The sequence below is a fragment of the Pelobates fuscus genome, chromosome 2, assembly GCF_036172605.1.
Source record: "Pelobates fuscus isolate aPelFus1 chromosome 2, aPelFus1.pri, whole genome shotgun sequence".
NCBI classification, from domain to species: Eukaryota; Metazoa; Chordata; class Amphibia; order Anura; family Pelobatidae; genus Pelobates; species Pelobates fuscus.
Window position 1 is genome coordinate 360,687,403 of NC_086318.1, and position 15,846 is coordinate 360,703,248.

General features: G+C 46.4%; 1 long non-coding RNA gene across 1 annotated transcript in view; it reads right to left on the reverse strand.

Annotated features, from left to right (window-relative positions):
* The window catches only part of LOC134587360 (uncharacterized), a 748,302-nt gene that overhangs the window by 283,739 nt on the left and 448,717 nt on the right, over positions 1-15,846 (reverse strand). The window lies entirely within an intron of this gene.

Genomic DNA, 15,846 nt, shown 5'->3' on the forward strand with positions numbered 1-15,846 from the left:
GTAAACTTCTGTGTCTGTGAGTGAACTTGTGAATGTGTTAGTGAGCTTGTGTTTAGTGAGCTTGTGTGTGTCAATGAGCTTGTGTTTAGTGAGCTTGTGTGTGTCAGTGAGCTTGTATTTAGTGGGTTTGTGCGTGGTGAGCTTGTGTGTGTATCTGTGAGCTTGTGCTTAGTGAGGTGTTTGTGTCAGTGAGCTTGTGTGTGTGTGTCAGTGAGCTTGTGTTTACTGAGCTTGTGTGTGTTAGTGAACTTGTGTGTGTAGTGAGCTTGTGTGTGGGTGTGTATGTCAGTGAGCTTGTGTTTATTGAGCTTGTGTGTGTCAGTGAGCTTGTGTTTAGTAAGCTTGTGTGAGTCAGTGTGTGTTTAGTGAGAGTGTGTGCTTAGCAAGATTGTGTTTAATAAGCTTGTGTGTGTGTCAGTGAGCTTGTGTGTATCAGTGAGTGTGTGTGTATCAGTGAGTGTGTGTAGCGAGTGTGTGTTTAGTGAGCTTTCGTGTGTCAGTAAATGTGTGTGTAGTGAGTGTGTGTTAGTGAGCTTGTGTGTAGTGAGCTTGAGTGTTTAGTAAGCTTAGTGAGCTGTCTGTAGTGATCTTGTGATCTTGTGTGTGTGTAGCAAGCTGTGTGTAGTGACCTTGTGTGTATTTGTCAGTGAGCTGTCTATAGTGAGCTGTGTGAATTTGTGTGTAGTTAGATGTTTGTAGTGAGCTGGTATATGTTAATGGGCTTTATGTAGTAAGCTTGGTATGTGTGTGTAGTGAGCAGTGTTTAGTGATTTTTCTATAGTAAGCTTGAATGTCTGTGGGTAAATGTGTGTGTAATGATTTTTAAATAGTAAACTTCTGTGTCTGTGAGTGAACTTGTGAATGTGTCAGTGAGCTTATGTGTAGTGAGCTTCACTTTGTGCATGTATGCGCACGAACTAACATTTTGAATAAAATAAATACATTTACTTTAAAAAAATACATATATATATATAAATATATATATATATACAGTGAGGGGAGAAGTATTTGATCCCCTGCTGATTTTGAACGTTTGCCCACTGACAAAGAAATGATCAGTCTATAATTTTAATGGTAGGTGTATTTTAACAGTGAGAGACAGAATAATAAAAAAAAATCCAGAAAAACACATGTCAAAAAAAGTTATAAATTGATTTGCATGTCAATGAGTGAAATAAGTATTTGATTCCCTATCAATCAGCAAGATTTCTGTCTCCCAGGTGTCTTTTATACAGGTAACGAGCTAAGATTAGAAGCACTCTCTTAAAGGGAGCGCTCCTAATCTCAGCTCGTTACCTGTATAAAAGACACCTGTCCACAGAAGCAATCAATCAATCAATCAGATTCCAAACTCTCCACCATGGCCAAGACCAAAGAGCTGTCCAAGGATGTCAGAGACAAGATTGCAGACCTACACAAGGCTGGATGAGCTACAAGACCATAGCCAACCAGCTTGGTGAGAAGGTGACAACAGTGATACATGATAATGAGAACAGTGAGGAGTCAGCCCAGAACTACACAGGATGATCTTGTTAATGATCTAAAGGCAGCTGGCACCATAGTCACCAAGAAAATAATTGGTAACACACTACGCCGTGAAGGACTGAAATCTTGCAGCGCCTGCAAGGTCCCCGTGCTCAAGAAAGCACATGTACAGGCCCGTCTGAAGTTTGTCAATGAAAATCTGTATGATTCAGAGGAGAACTGGGTGAAAGTGTTGTGGTCAGATAAGACTAAGTTGAGCTCTTTGACATCAACTCAACTCGCCGTGTTTGGAGGAGGAGGAATGCTGCCTATGACCCCAAGAACACCATCCCCACCGTCAAACATGGAGGTGGAAACATTATGCTTTGGGGGTGTTTTTCTGCTAAGGGGACAGGACAACTGCACCGCATCAAAGGGACGATGGACCGTATACTGTCAAATCTTGGCTAAGAAGATGGGTCGTGGATGGGTCTTCCAGCATGACAATGACCCAAAACACACAGCCAAGGCAACAAAGGAGTGGCTCAAGAAGAAGCACATTAAGGTCCTGGAGTGGCCTAGCCAGTCTCCAGACCTTAATCCCATTTAAAATCTGTGGACGGAGCTAAAGGTTTGAGTTGCCAAACGTCAGCCTCGAAACCTTAATGACTCGGAGAGGGTCTGCAAAGAGGAGTGGGACAAAATCCCTCCTTAGATGTGTGCAAACCTGGTGGCCAACTACAAGAAACGTCTGACCTCTGTGATTGCCAACAATGGTTTTGCCACCAAGTCGAAAGGGTCAAATTACTATTTCACTCATTGACATGCAAATCAATTTGTAACTTTTTTGACCTGTGTTTTTCTGTATTTTTTGTTTTGTTATTCTGTCTCTCACTGTTAAAATGCACCTATCATGAAAATTATACACTGATCATTTCTTTGTCAATGCACAAAATCAGCAGAGGATCAAATACTTTTGCCCCTCACTGTGCAGTTCTAGGAACAGCTAAGATACTGCGCAGAACCCTCAAACTCCCAGGCCTCTGGTAGAGGACCTGAGAATGAGGAATAAACATACCCCCTAGGAGGGGTGAGAAAATAAAATTGTATTATATATATATATATTATACTGCATTCATTAGCATGGATGATAGCCTTGCAACATTCAATCTACAATAACTCTAACTACAATGTTCCAAAGCAAACAATGCTGCTGTAAAATGCCTGCCCCCCCTTACCTCCTCCCCTTAGTAAACAAAAACTGAATCATAGATAATGCTTGCACAAGGAGATTAGTGATTTAATTTTCATAAGTGCACGCCTATAGGTAAAAAAAAACCCAACATATATGCTGACAATAAGGTTGACAGCAACTCGCTCAGCCAGTTCCTTTTTTTTTTTTAGCTCCTATATAAATATTGGAGGCTCTGGGCACTGCAGAGGGAGAAGTGATTAGTTGTCATAGCAGAACTACTCAGAAATTTCCTGTGCCTTGCCGTCTAGACAGCTGATAGTGTGTTTCTGTTTACTTGCGGCACCTGGACGTTCCACAACACATGCAGTTCACCCACAAGCACGCACACTTTCTTACTATGCCCTCCCTTATCTGAAGCACAGCTGCTTAGTATCTGCTAGGGAAAAGCAAACGACAGCTAGGATTTCATTGGGCTGTATTACATGAGCATTACTGGCCAGCATGTTTCATGTCAGAAACTGATCTCTGAACCAGTGACCGAGCTTGTTGATACGTGGTCGGGTGGCAGTTGCTCCATCCCTCATGCAGCTTTGTTGCTATTAATAGTTTGGTTACAATGTCTCTCTATTGAGCTTTTCTCAATGTACAGACCCAACATACATATAACAGCCATGACTGGGTGCTCAGGGTTTAATCGCTGAGTCAAACCGGGTTACTCACTGGCCGAATGACAATTCTCATATTTACTAAAGCTAACTCCGGTAAGACTTTGAGCGGCCTAACCACATTTGCAACAATCAGCAGGTGACTGCTTTAAAATCAGGACTTTTTGCTTCAAAACCCTATACAAAATATGGGATCTGGAATATGTAGAAAGCACCAATTTTAAACTAAATGAGGATCAAATGCATCCAGAAGGTTGCTGATTCACAAATAATCTTTTATAGTCAATCTTTCTTTATTAAGAGATTTTCAAGGGGTACAGAAAAAAAAAGAGAAAGGGGTAGGGGTATACATGTTAATTCACGTTATACATTAAACAGGGTTAACTTCGTCAGCATTGAACAGGTATATATTCAGTCCCGATATTCATCGTGTCCCACTGTATGTGCCTATTGACATAAATCTCTTGAACAGCAGTCGTATGTGATATTCCCTATTACAGGCTCGGCTTGACTAACTGAGGTAGGGTTTTCCCAACTAACCACGTCTCACAGTTACCCCTAAACATCTCGACCTGTAGGGTCCGCTTCCAGTGCCCGTTCTATCTTGGTGAAAGGGCTGATATTCAGATTAGGCCTTGCAAATCCCTGTCTCCGACCTCCATGTGCAGTTATCTTTTTATAGCTTGTTCCTTTGACAGAGATACCTGCTAGGATGGGCCCTTTACCCCTATGCTAACGTTGAAAGGGCTGCAATCTTTGCTCAGAGATTGTGTTTGCGTGGGAAAGGTAACACGTTGTCCTGACGTACAGGATAATAACATGAATTCGGCATCAAGCAATAGGTATTATCGGTATAAGTACAACAATACAAACATATATTATAAATTGGTTCCAAAACTCAGGGGTTTGAAGAATACCGCTTCTGCTACCGGTGTATTTGTCATGGGTAAGTCTGGTCTTGTCACAATGTCTTCCGTCTCCGTCCTTTACTTATGCAGTGGTGGCTAAGTTCCCATGGGGATGGGAATCTAGGTCAGAGCGTCTCCTAGGACTGAAGTTGTCTGGTGTAGGTTTCTGTGGGGGTAGTCATACGTCTGGTGGGTCACTGTCAAGTTTTCGGACGCGTGGAGTCCTTGTGGGGCAGTCATACTTATCAGTCTACAGAGTATCCGCGGACCTCGGGGTCCGAGACCTCAGCATGCCTCTCCGTTTCAGCCAGTGCGCCCTCGTCCATCTGTATATGCCAATCATGAGTCCGAGCTAGCGGTGCAGCCTTAGTCTAGTGTATTTTGGACCGTGGAGTGTGAGGATCTAAGCAACGTGTAAAGTTGTAGGCTATTGCGGTTCTGGCTAACCGTGGCGTGTGTAGACGTGTAGGTACAGGAGGTGGGATGGGGGAGGGGGGGTCGGGAGGGGAGGGAGTTCTCACCCCGAGGCGAAGGCGGGCGAGGGATCGTCCCCATATCCCCCCAAGCATCCAGCCGAGCGCACCGCGGGTTCCCAGTCAGATCGAAGGGGTCTAATATCCCTTATTGTCGCTCAACCTATCTTCACTGTAAGCCAATGGGCAACATTTACCCCAACTACCAGCTGTTCCATCCCGCGGATCTCCTCCACTTTGGCCATCCATTCCTGTGGGGAGGGTGTCATCGCTGTCCTCCATTTCATAGGAATGAGAGATTTAGCAGCGTTCAGTAGATGTTTAGTCAGTGATTTTTTGTATTTCGATATGGAGATCGGCGTGTGGTGTAGGAGCATCGGGAGCGGTTGAAACAGGAGATCCGGGTCTATGATGTTCGCGATCCGCTGGTGGGTTTGTTGCCAGTACGGGACTATGAGCCTACAGGACCACCAGATGTGTAGGTCCGTGCCGTCTTCTTCCCCACAGCGCCAGCAAGTCGCGGGGACCGTTGGTATCATCCTGTGAATCCTTGCTGGGGTTCTGTACCAGTTGGTCAGCAGTTTAAAATTGAGCTCCTGCTGTTTGGAGCACAGGGAGCTCTGGTGTGTTAAGACGTGGATTTTGGTCCATTGCGGGTCCGACAGCTTCACCCCCGTGCTCTCTTCCCAGCGCGTTATATGATTGAGGCGTAGCGGCTGTTGCGACGACAGAAGCATTGCATAGAGGTTCGAGATTCCTCTACACAGATGTGTGCGTTTCGTGCAGATTCGTTCAAATTCTGTGAGGGGTCTATGGAATAGTCGCCTCCCCTGTTGGGCTAGGTAGTAGGTCTTAGTTTGGAAGTACCTGAACCTATCGAGGCCTGTAGGGGTACGTTCCGGCATCAAATCCATTAGTTGTTTCAGCTCTTCCCCTTCGCACCATTGTCGCATGTACGTCCAATCCGAGAGTCCGAAGGTCGCGATGTCCTGTGGTGAGAGTCCTCCCGCTAGTTCCGGGTTATGCGTTATCGGCGTCAGCGGGCCTGGGGTGGTGGTCAGCGTGAGAGTGATCCTGATACGATCCCAGGTTCGGAAGGTCGCCCCAACGAGCGGGTGGCCACGTAGGTGTTCACTGGCGAGGGGGTCCCCAAGCCAAGTTGCGGCCGGGAGCGTTCCAGCCATCTGAGCCCTCTCCATTTGTATCCATCGCTTATCGGAGTTGGGTACATGCCAATCTACTATGCGTTGGAGGTGGGTTGCCCTGTAGTAGTCGAAGAGTGAGGGGAGCCCCACACCCCCTTGAGCCTTGGGCAGTCGGAGGTGTAGTCTCTTCAGTCTGGGAGTCTTTGATTGCCACACAAACTTGGTAATGGCTGTGTCCATTGATCGGAAAAAAATCTGTGGTATGCCTATAGGGATGGCCTGGAACAGGTACAGTAGTCGCGGTAGAAGATTCATTTTTATTGCGTTCATCCGGCCAAACCAGGAAATACACAGGCCCGACCAGTGCACCATGTCCGACCGTAGTCTGTGGATCATGGGTTCGAAGTTGTGGGCATACATCCGAGTCAGGTCAGTGGTCAGCCAGATCCCCAGGTACTTGATTTTAACGGGGCACCACTTGAATGCGTATTGAGTCTTGAGATGTGTAGTCATTCCCTCTCCAGTCGTAACGGGCAGGGCCTCCGATTTATCTGTGTTCAGCTTCATATTAGATACCTGTCCGTATTCAGCAAAGGCCCTCAGGAGATTCGGGAGGGTGGCCAGGGGTTCGCTGACGAAGAATAACATATCGTCCGCGTATGCGGCTACCTTATGCTCCTGACCACCCAGGGTATACCCCCTAATACCCCCATCCCGTCTGACCGCCCCCAGGAACGGCTCCAGGGAGAGGGCAAACAGGAGGGGGGACAGTGGGCACCCCTGTCTCGTTCCATTGTGGATTTGTACTGGTTCAGACAGAGCGCCATTAACCCGTATCCTAGCGGAGGGTATCGTATATAGCGATGATATCCACGTTATGAGGTGGGGGCCAAAGCCCATCGCTCGGAGAGTTGCCAACATGAAACGCCAGTCCACCCGGTCAAAGGCCTTTTCCGCGTCGGTGGAAAGGAGGAGGACCTTCAGTCTGGAGCGTGAATGACATTTAGGGCCCGTGTGGTATTGTCTCTCGCCTCCCTTCCTGGGATGAACCCCACCTGGTCTGGGTGGACTAAAGCAGGCACCACTCCTTTCATTCGAGTCGCTAGGATTTTCGTGAAGAGTTTTAAATCCGCATTCAGGAGCGAGATTGGCCGGTAGCTTGCGCAATTAGTGGGGTCCTTACCCTCCTTGTGGATTACCGCAATTGTTGCCGTGAGGGCATCTCTGGGTAGAGTGTCACCGTCCAGTATGAGTTGAGGCCTATGAGAAGTTTGGGCAAGAGCACCTCCCCGAATTCTTTGAAGTAGCGGAGTGGTAGCCCGTCCGGGCCAGGAGCCTTGTTCAGTTTAGAGCCCTTCAATGCAGCTTGGAGTTCGTCGAGAGAGATCGGCGCTTCCAGACTGGCCGCCATCTCCTCGCTTAGGGTTTCCGTGATGTGGCGCTGCAGGTAGCTACTTATACGTTCATCCTGCCGGTGGTGGTCCCTTTCCCCACCTTTAGGCGGTAAATTATACAGGTCACTATAGAAGCTGTGGAATGCCTCTGTGATCTTATCTGGGAGCTGGGTTACACCTTGGGTTCTGTGTTGTATTTTCGTGATGTGGCACTTACGACGTTGCTTTTGCAGCATCCGGGCCAAGAGTCGACCGCATTTACTTGAGTACTCATAGAAGAAGCGATGCAATTTGCGGATCGTGAATTGAAGTTTCTGTTGTAGGATGTCCCTCAGTGCGCTCCTGGCATCTAGTAGTGCCTTGTAGTTCTCCTCTGATTGGGTGTTCTTATGTGTAGTTTCCAGGGCCGCGATCCGCGAAGTCAGGTCCACAACTCGTTGTCGCTGTAGCTTCTGCCTATGTGTACAGATTCTGATCAGCTCTCCTCGGATTACGCATTTATGGGTTTCCCATATTGTTAATGCTGGAATTTCCGGGGTATCATTCTCCTCGAAGAATTTTGTCAACGTCGTACGTAGCTCTGTTGTGACCAGGTCATCATTGAGGACGGATTCGTTCAACCGCCATTGGCGCTCCCTCGGTCGGAATAGGGGGGATTTGATTGTTGCTGTTATTGGGGAGTGGTCCGACCATCCCATGGGTCGTATCTCAGCCGTTAGCAGCAGAGGCAGTAGTTCTCTGGCAACGCAGATGTAGTCCAGCCTGCTATATGACTTATGCGCTGTCGAGTAGTAGGTGAAGTCCTTCTCGTCCGGATGTAGGACCCTCCAGCTGTCCATAAGTCCTGAGTCCTGGAGTGCCTTTCGGATTGCGTGGAGGTCTCGAGACGGGAGGGAACTCGTACCCTTTGAGGTGTCTAGTCTCGGCTCCAAGGCGGCATTCAGGTCGCCAGCTACAATAAGGAAACCTTCCCGGAATAGTTCAAGTTTGCGTATCGTTTTGCGGAGGAAACTAGATTGTCGGGCGTTGGGTGCATAGATGCTAGCGAAGGTGTAGGTGCTGTCCGCAATCGTGCCCTTTATGAATAAATATCGCCCCATTGCGTCTGCTTTGGTTGCCGAGCATTCGAACGGAATCGTACTAGCGAACAGGATCGCGACCCCAGCCTTCTTGGCTGTTTGATGGTTTGCGAAGAACCCCACCGGGTACCTCGCGTCCTTCAAGCTTGGTCCGTCTGGGCCTCGAAAGTGGGTCTCTTGGAGGAGCGCCACTGACACCCGTTCTGCCCACAGGGAGCGCAAGAGATGAGACCTCCTTTCTGGGATGTTTAAGCCCCGGGTATTGCTCGACCAAATACGGAGGGGGGCGGGGGCGAACCCCGTCCCCATGGCTCCCGGGGCGAGAGGGGGAATGGGAGGACCAGGAGGGGGGGAGAGGGAAGGAGTGTGATCTGCTCGACGCAGGTTCACAGTGACTTGGCACCTGTGGTGGCGGTGTCGTGCGGGATCTCTGAGGATGTAGAGTCCTACTTGCACCCACCAGTGTTAGGGGGTGCCCGTCTATGGGGAACTCAGCCCTTTAGGCTCTGGTGCAGTATTCAGTTATCGTTTATGGTATGTGTCGGTATATACCTCTTAGGTGTTATTACAGTGTCTGTCTATGGACTAAGGTATCCAACTACGAGGTTCTCAGCCCTGTCTATCAGGGTGTAAATAACACTAGTGTCGGATATCAAGGGTAAGTGTTCAGTGTCCAGCCCCCCTGGCCGAGGGAGCGTGAGTGACACGGGAGGCATGTGGTCTTATAGAGCGTTTTATAGTCGGTTCAGTCGGAGGGGGGTGAGAGACTAACAGTGCCCGGGGGCCGAGTCCGCCCACCAGGTCTTCATTTAGCTGGGGGGGGATCACCCTCTGTCTGGGAGTGGTGAGGGGGACGGTCGGTGTATCTATTACATGCTTTAGTTAACCTTGTCAGTCCGTCCTCTGAGTATTTCCTGTCTCCCTCAGCGTTGTGACCCCTGTCGGGGGTAAGATGCACTTCCCTGTCATCGGTTGGGGGGATGTCTGGGACCGCCACTGTCCGGAGTCTGCACGGGGCGATATCCGGGGTTACCCGGAGAGACCGGGGGCTAGTACGGTTTTACACTCCTATGCCCAGCGTCTCCACCTCTCCCAAACTGTCTATGTGTGGCAGGGGGTCCTATATACATTCAAGGGCTACTGAAGTGGGCCAATGGGCTTTTCTGAACGCTATGACAAAAACATTAATATCAGTAACAACATTAGTAGGCTTAGCCCCCTCCGCCCTCCCTCCCCTAAGTCTCCGTATCCCACCCATCGTACCCCAACAACATTTGGTAAAAGCAGGGGTCCTTATGTGGATGAATGACCGTGGACAGCTAGGAAGGTGAGGGGGTGTTCATCCTTTAACAGAGGTGGTCTGGACATCCGTCAGCTCTACACGTTCATGCTGCCGGGATTGTCTATTTGGTGCCGGGATATCTAGGCGCCTTGCATGCCCTCAATCCCTAGTCTCACAAAACAATGTCTGTCCTTCCACCACCCTGCGGACCCCCACCCAAAAGGGCCTATTATTGGTATAAGAGCCCCATACTATGGCTGCTGGCTTTGGCACGGTCAGTGGGTACAGCCCTCTAGTAAGGTCGTTCTTTACACTGACCCTTCACTTCATGACAGGCCCACGCTTTGAATCTCAGGGTTTGGCCTCCCAATCCCTCTCCCCCTCCCCAAGTGTCCAGCAAAGAGTCCCCTGTCCCCTTAGCAATCCTCAGCTATTCCCTATCCTGGCAGGGCCCCTCTCTCCCCCAAATCACCGTGTGCACTCACCAGTCCCCATGTTCCGACCATAGTCCAACCAAGTTACTCCTCAGGGCCTTCCGGGCCCCCTCTCCGTTGCGGTTGCTCTAGGCGGCCAGGCGCAGTGTCGGGAACTCGAACAGGAGCCAATGGGTCTCTCCTGGTGGCTGTAGCCTCGTCGAGGATCCAGTTTCGAACCCTTACTTGAGGTAGGCCCAGCGTCCGTTGGAGTCTCGGGACCTCTTCTGGCCAGCGGGCCGTGAGCCAAGCGTTGCCATGCCTCGCCTGCAGGCTAAAGGGGAACCCCCAGCGATATTGAATTCTCTTTTCTCGTAGTGCGCTCGTCACAGGGCGGAGGGCTCTCCTGGCATCGAGCGTTAGGCTAGATAAGTCCTGATATAAAGAAATTACGGACCCTTGGTAGTTAATGGCAGGGAGCACTCTCGCGGCCGCCATTATGGTGTCTCGGAGTCCTGGCGTGGCTATGCAACAGACCACGTCTCGTGGGTTTCCATCTTGTCTTGCTGGTCCCAGGGCTCTATGTGCCCGCTCAAAATGTATGGTGGCTGGGGCTTGTGCTCCCAGGATCTGCCGGAAGAGATCGTTCAGTGAGGTGTGGAGCGGTTCAGTACCTGTTTCTGGCAGGCCGCGGACCCTGATGTTATTGCGTCTGCTTCTGTTCTCTAGGTCTTCCACCTGCCTGCGGATGGCGAGGAGCATGTTACCTTGCCTAGTCACTGCTACTTCTGTGGCCCTGTGTTGATCTTCGCTACCTTGCACAGCCGTCTCCATTTCGAGACGGTGTTCTAGTGTTGTGAGGTCTGTGCGGAGGCCTGCCAGTTCCTCCCGTAGCGCTGTGCGGAGTTCCTGGACTATGGCTCCCCTGTCGGCTTTGGAGAGCATGTTAGCAGAGATCCGGGTGAGTTCAGTTCTAATGAGGGCAAAATCACTTGCCTGGGTGTCTCCCGTCCGCATATCTCCTGCGCTCTCGGAGCTTGGGGATGTGGGCGCCATCTTGGCCGCATGCTGCGGCTCCCCGGAGTCCGACGGTGTTGCAACAAAATCGTCCATCGGACCCGTGTATCGTCTTGGGGAGTTAACCCCCGATGTCTCCGGGGCTAGGTGCTTCTTTGTTCGGACCATTAGTACCCGTGCAAATGCTGTTTTTAGGCTTAGTTTCGGCCAGGGGTGCGGAGCTGATTTACTGAGCGTCCTGCACCATGCTCGTCCAGGCCACGCCCCCCCACAAATAATCTTTTAGGCAAGCTAACAACAATTTGAAGTATGATTTGTCTCATCGGCAGCACAAGCTAACATTTATTAAAATATAGAGGGAAAGGGAGCATTTGTTCAGATTATTCTCAAATTCCTTTAAAGAGACATGCATCACTTTGAGACAACTGTCTCATTCAAAAACTTTAGCTTTGAATTAAATATTTGTCTCATTTTGCAGGCTCAAAAAGAAGGTAAATATGAATTTGTTTCATAATTTCATCTTCTTATTCAAGCACTCTCCAATCCCATCTGGGGGGAAGCATTTATCTACGCGTCAGTGTGCAGTCCCTAGAAATGCTGGAAAAGCACACGTGCAATTGGAAGATCAACATCATCAATGATCATGTCATTTTATTTCCCAAGTACGAGTGTTATTAGTGTTTATTATTGTTTCCCTGTCTCTCAGCACCCTTTGCTCTTATGTTAACAAAGGTTATAAGCTTGCAAATCGTTTCTCATACGTGGCTAGTGTTGTTCACGTGATACTCAGATGGATGCATTAGTAGGTGAGTGAGAGGTGGGTAAGAGGCAGGGAGGAGGCTGAATGAACTCCCCTAGCTTAGAGGTGTGCCGGAAAAAGGAAACTGGCAAAGTTTTTAATACGTTTATAAACGTTTATTACAACAACAACAAAAACTGTATTTATATACTTTTCAACTTTTCTTGCTCTATTTTAGTATGTATATTTGTGTAAAAGTGTTTGCTTGCTAGTTTAAAAAAAAAAATCACTGATGCATGTCCCCTTAATTTTAAATTATTCTAGCAATGTTGGCCTTTAAAAACTAAATATTTGCAAAACTTTGCCATATTTTAAGAAAAGATTTGAGTGAAGATGTTTTCTATGGGTTTGCTTTTTAATGAATTTCTATATTTATTAAGATTTCTTCTAAAAGCCTGGCTGTATTGAAGATATATTAATGTTATGCTTTTATTACATTTGATAAAGGGTGTATTGGTAAAGAATAATGAATGTGGACTTTACACTGTGTGCAGAATTATTAGGCAAATGAGTATTTTGACCACATCATCCTTTTTATGCATGTTGTCTTACTCCAAGCTGTATAGGTTTGAACGCCTACTACCAATTAAGCATATTAGGTGATGTGCATCTCTGTAATGAGAAGGGGTGTGGTCTAATTACATCAACACCCTATATCAGGTGTGCATAATTATTAGGCAACTTCCTTTCCTTTGGCAAAATGGGTCAAAAGAAAGACTTGACAGGCTCAGAAAAGTCAAAAATAGTGAGATATCTTGCAGAGGGATGCAGCACTCTTAAAATTGCAAAGCTTTTGAAGCGTGATCATCAAACAATCAAGCGTTTCATTCAAAATAGTCAACAGGGTCGCAAGAAGCGTGTGGAGAAACCAAGGCGCAAAATAACTGCCCATAAACTGAGAAAAGTCAAGCGTGCAGCTGCCAAGATGCCACTTGCCACCAGTTTGGCCATATTTCAGAGCTGCAACATCACTGGAGTGCCCGAAAGCACAAGGTGTGCAATACTCAGAGACATGGCCAAGGTAAGAAAGGCTGAAAGACGACCACCACTGAACAAGACACACAAGCTGAAACATCAAGACTGGGCCAAGAAATATCTCAAGACTGATTTTTCTAAGGTTTTATGGACTGATGAAATGAGAGTGAGTCTTGATGGGCCAGATGGATGGATTGGTAAAGGGCAGAGAGCTCCAGTCCGACTCAGACGCCAGCAAGGTGGAGGTGGAGTACTGGTTTGGGCTGGTATCATCAAAGATGAGCTTGTGGGGCCTTTTCGGGTTGAGGATGGAGTCAAGCTCAACTCCCAGTTTCTGGAAGACACCTTCTTCAAGCAGTGGTACAGGAAGAAGTCTGCATCCTTCAAGAAAAACATGATTTTCATGCAGGACAATGCTCCATCACACGCGTCCAAGTACTCCACAGCGTGGCTGGCAAGAAAGGGTATAAAAGAAGAAAATCTAATGACATGGCCTCCTTGTTCACCTGATCTGAACCCCATTGAGAACCTGTGGTCCATCATCAAATGTGAGATTTACAAGGAGGGAAAACAGTACACCTCTCTGAACAGTGTCTGGGAGGCTGTGGTTGCTGCTGCACGCAATGTTGATGGTGAACAGATCAAAACACTGACAGAATCCATGGATGGCAGGCTTTTGAGTGTCCTTGCAAAGAAAGGTGGCTATATTGGTCACTGATTTGTTTTTGTTATGTTTTTGAATGTCAGAAATGTATATTTGTGAATGTTGAGATGTTATATTGGTTTCACTCGTAAAAAATAAATAATTGAAATGGGTATATATTTGTTTTTTGTTAAGTTGCCTAATAATTATGCACAGTAATAGTCACCTGCACACACAGATATCCCCCTAAAATAGCTATAACTAAAAACAAACTAAAAACTACTTCCAAAAATATTCAGCTTTGATATTAATGAGTGTTTTGGGTTCATTGAGAACATGGTTGTTGTTCAATAATAAAATTAATCCTCAAAAATACAACTTGCCTAATAATTCTGCACTCCCTGTATTATCAACATTTGCTTGGAATGAAAATGGCATCTGAGTCTCAGAATTCGGTTGGCATCTACCAACCGGAAATGCACCACAAATGCACCACATTATCGCTATAAGCCGGAAGTGGGGACTCAGGGCACCATATATGAACTTCATGGATTGGTTAAAGGAACTATTAATACAGAAGGATACTGAAGTTGTACCTTGCGCTTAACAAAGTCACATCTTGGTCGAAACCCATTGTGCCGCTGTTACTGCATGCTGCAATTAATGTGGCTGAATGGATTTGGATTTCTCTGTATTTTAATTTTATGTATTTTGCAAAAAAAAGTCACTTTGTGACGCATTCACAAATAGTAGCTATACTGCTTCCTCCTCTCTCTCTCACTCTGCTTTTGCAATTTAGTTACACAGTCCAAGGCCCGTCAACAACTAACCTGCTTTTCAAATCCCAGAACCTGGGAAACAGGGGTTCTAATTTGTCAATGTGGAGATCTAAATTGGGTAGCGAGGGGAATAATATTCAGGGATAGTGAAGGAGTAAATTGAAAAGGAGATTTGACTGTCGGGTTATTGCTGGAATGTGATGATTAGGATATTAGTAAATAGCCAGGCAAAAAGGTGGGTGAACCCAAAAACTTCCTCTTGTACACTATGTACATTAGTTCCACCACTGTTTAAGGATGAGAGGGAGTGCAAGATTTAAAAAAAAGCGAATGTATGACTGAAAAATCTGCACAAAACATCTAAATCTTCTGCAGGGATCAAAATCTCTCTCTCTAAAAAAAAAAGTTTATTTACTAAATTCTGAACTGTAGTTTACATAACCTACAATTTTCCTATTTAATCACTAGGATAGCAGCCAAGGTCCAAAACCTACATTTACAGCAACTTTTCTTGCCTCCCTCCTCTAGAAGTACCTTGTCTCTAACTTTAATCTGTGTGACAAGAGATTGCAACTAGTTTAAAAAGTCCCCAGGGTGCTAATGGGTTGCATTAAAGGGACAGTATAGTCACCTGAACAACTTTAGCTTAATGAAGCAGTTTTGGTGTATAAAACATGCACCTGCAGCCTCACTGCTCAATCCTCTGCAATTTAGGAGTTAAATCCCTTTGTTTATGAACCCTAGTCACACCTCCCTACATGTGACTTGCACAGCCTTCCATAAACACTTCCTGTAAAGAGAGCCCTATTTAGGCTTTCTTTATTGCAAGTTCTGTTTATTAAGATTTTCTTATCCCCTGCTATGTTAATAGCTTGCTAGACGATGTAAGAGCCTCCTGTATGTGATTAAAGTTCAATTTAGAGATTGATATACAATTATTTAAGGTAAATTACATCTGTTTTAAAGTGAAACCAGTTTTTGTTTTTTTTCATGCAGGCTCTGTCAATCATAGCCAGAGGAGGTGTGGCTAGGGCTGCATAAACAGAAACAAAGTGATTTAACTCCTAAATGACAGTGAATTGAGCAGTGAAATTGCAGGGGAATGATCTATACACTAAAACTGCTTTATTTAGCTAAAGTAATTTCGGTGACTATAGTGTTCCTTTAAATGTACAGACAAACTGCTCAAACTGGCTTACAGTGCAATGACAAGCTTACGGCCTTAATACATTATTGAGAACAGACACTATTTGAGTCCAGCACAGACCCAACAGCTGTTCACAACTTATTTAAAAATACTTGCATTAATTTTCATTAATTGCTTTATACTAATCATCTATATGTAATCCTGCCCACTCCTGCCATACATCTGTAAATTCCAACAAAGACTTACCTGCAGGTTACAGATCTGAAAATCCTGATATATAATTAATCTCCTTAAGGATCATTGCTGTCTAATTAACATTCTGCTTAGATTGCCTTTTGTTATTAAAAGCTAATTTAAGTGTTTATGCACACACAGTTGACTTCGTGTAATAAAAATGCTTTTCTGGCTTCCATTAATGCAAGTAATAATCCTTAAACAGTTGTATATTATAATTTGTTTTGCCCGAGG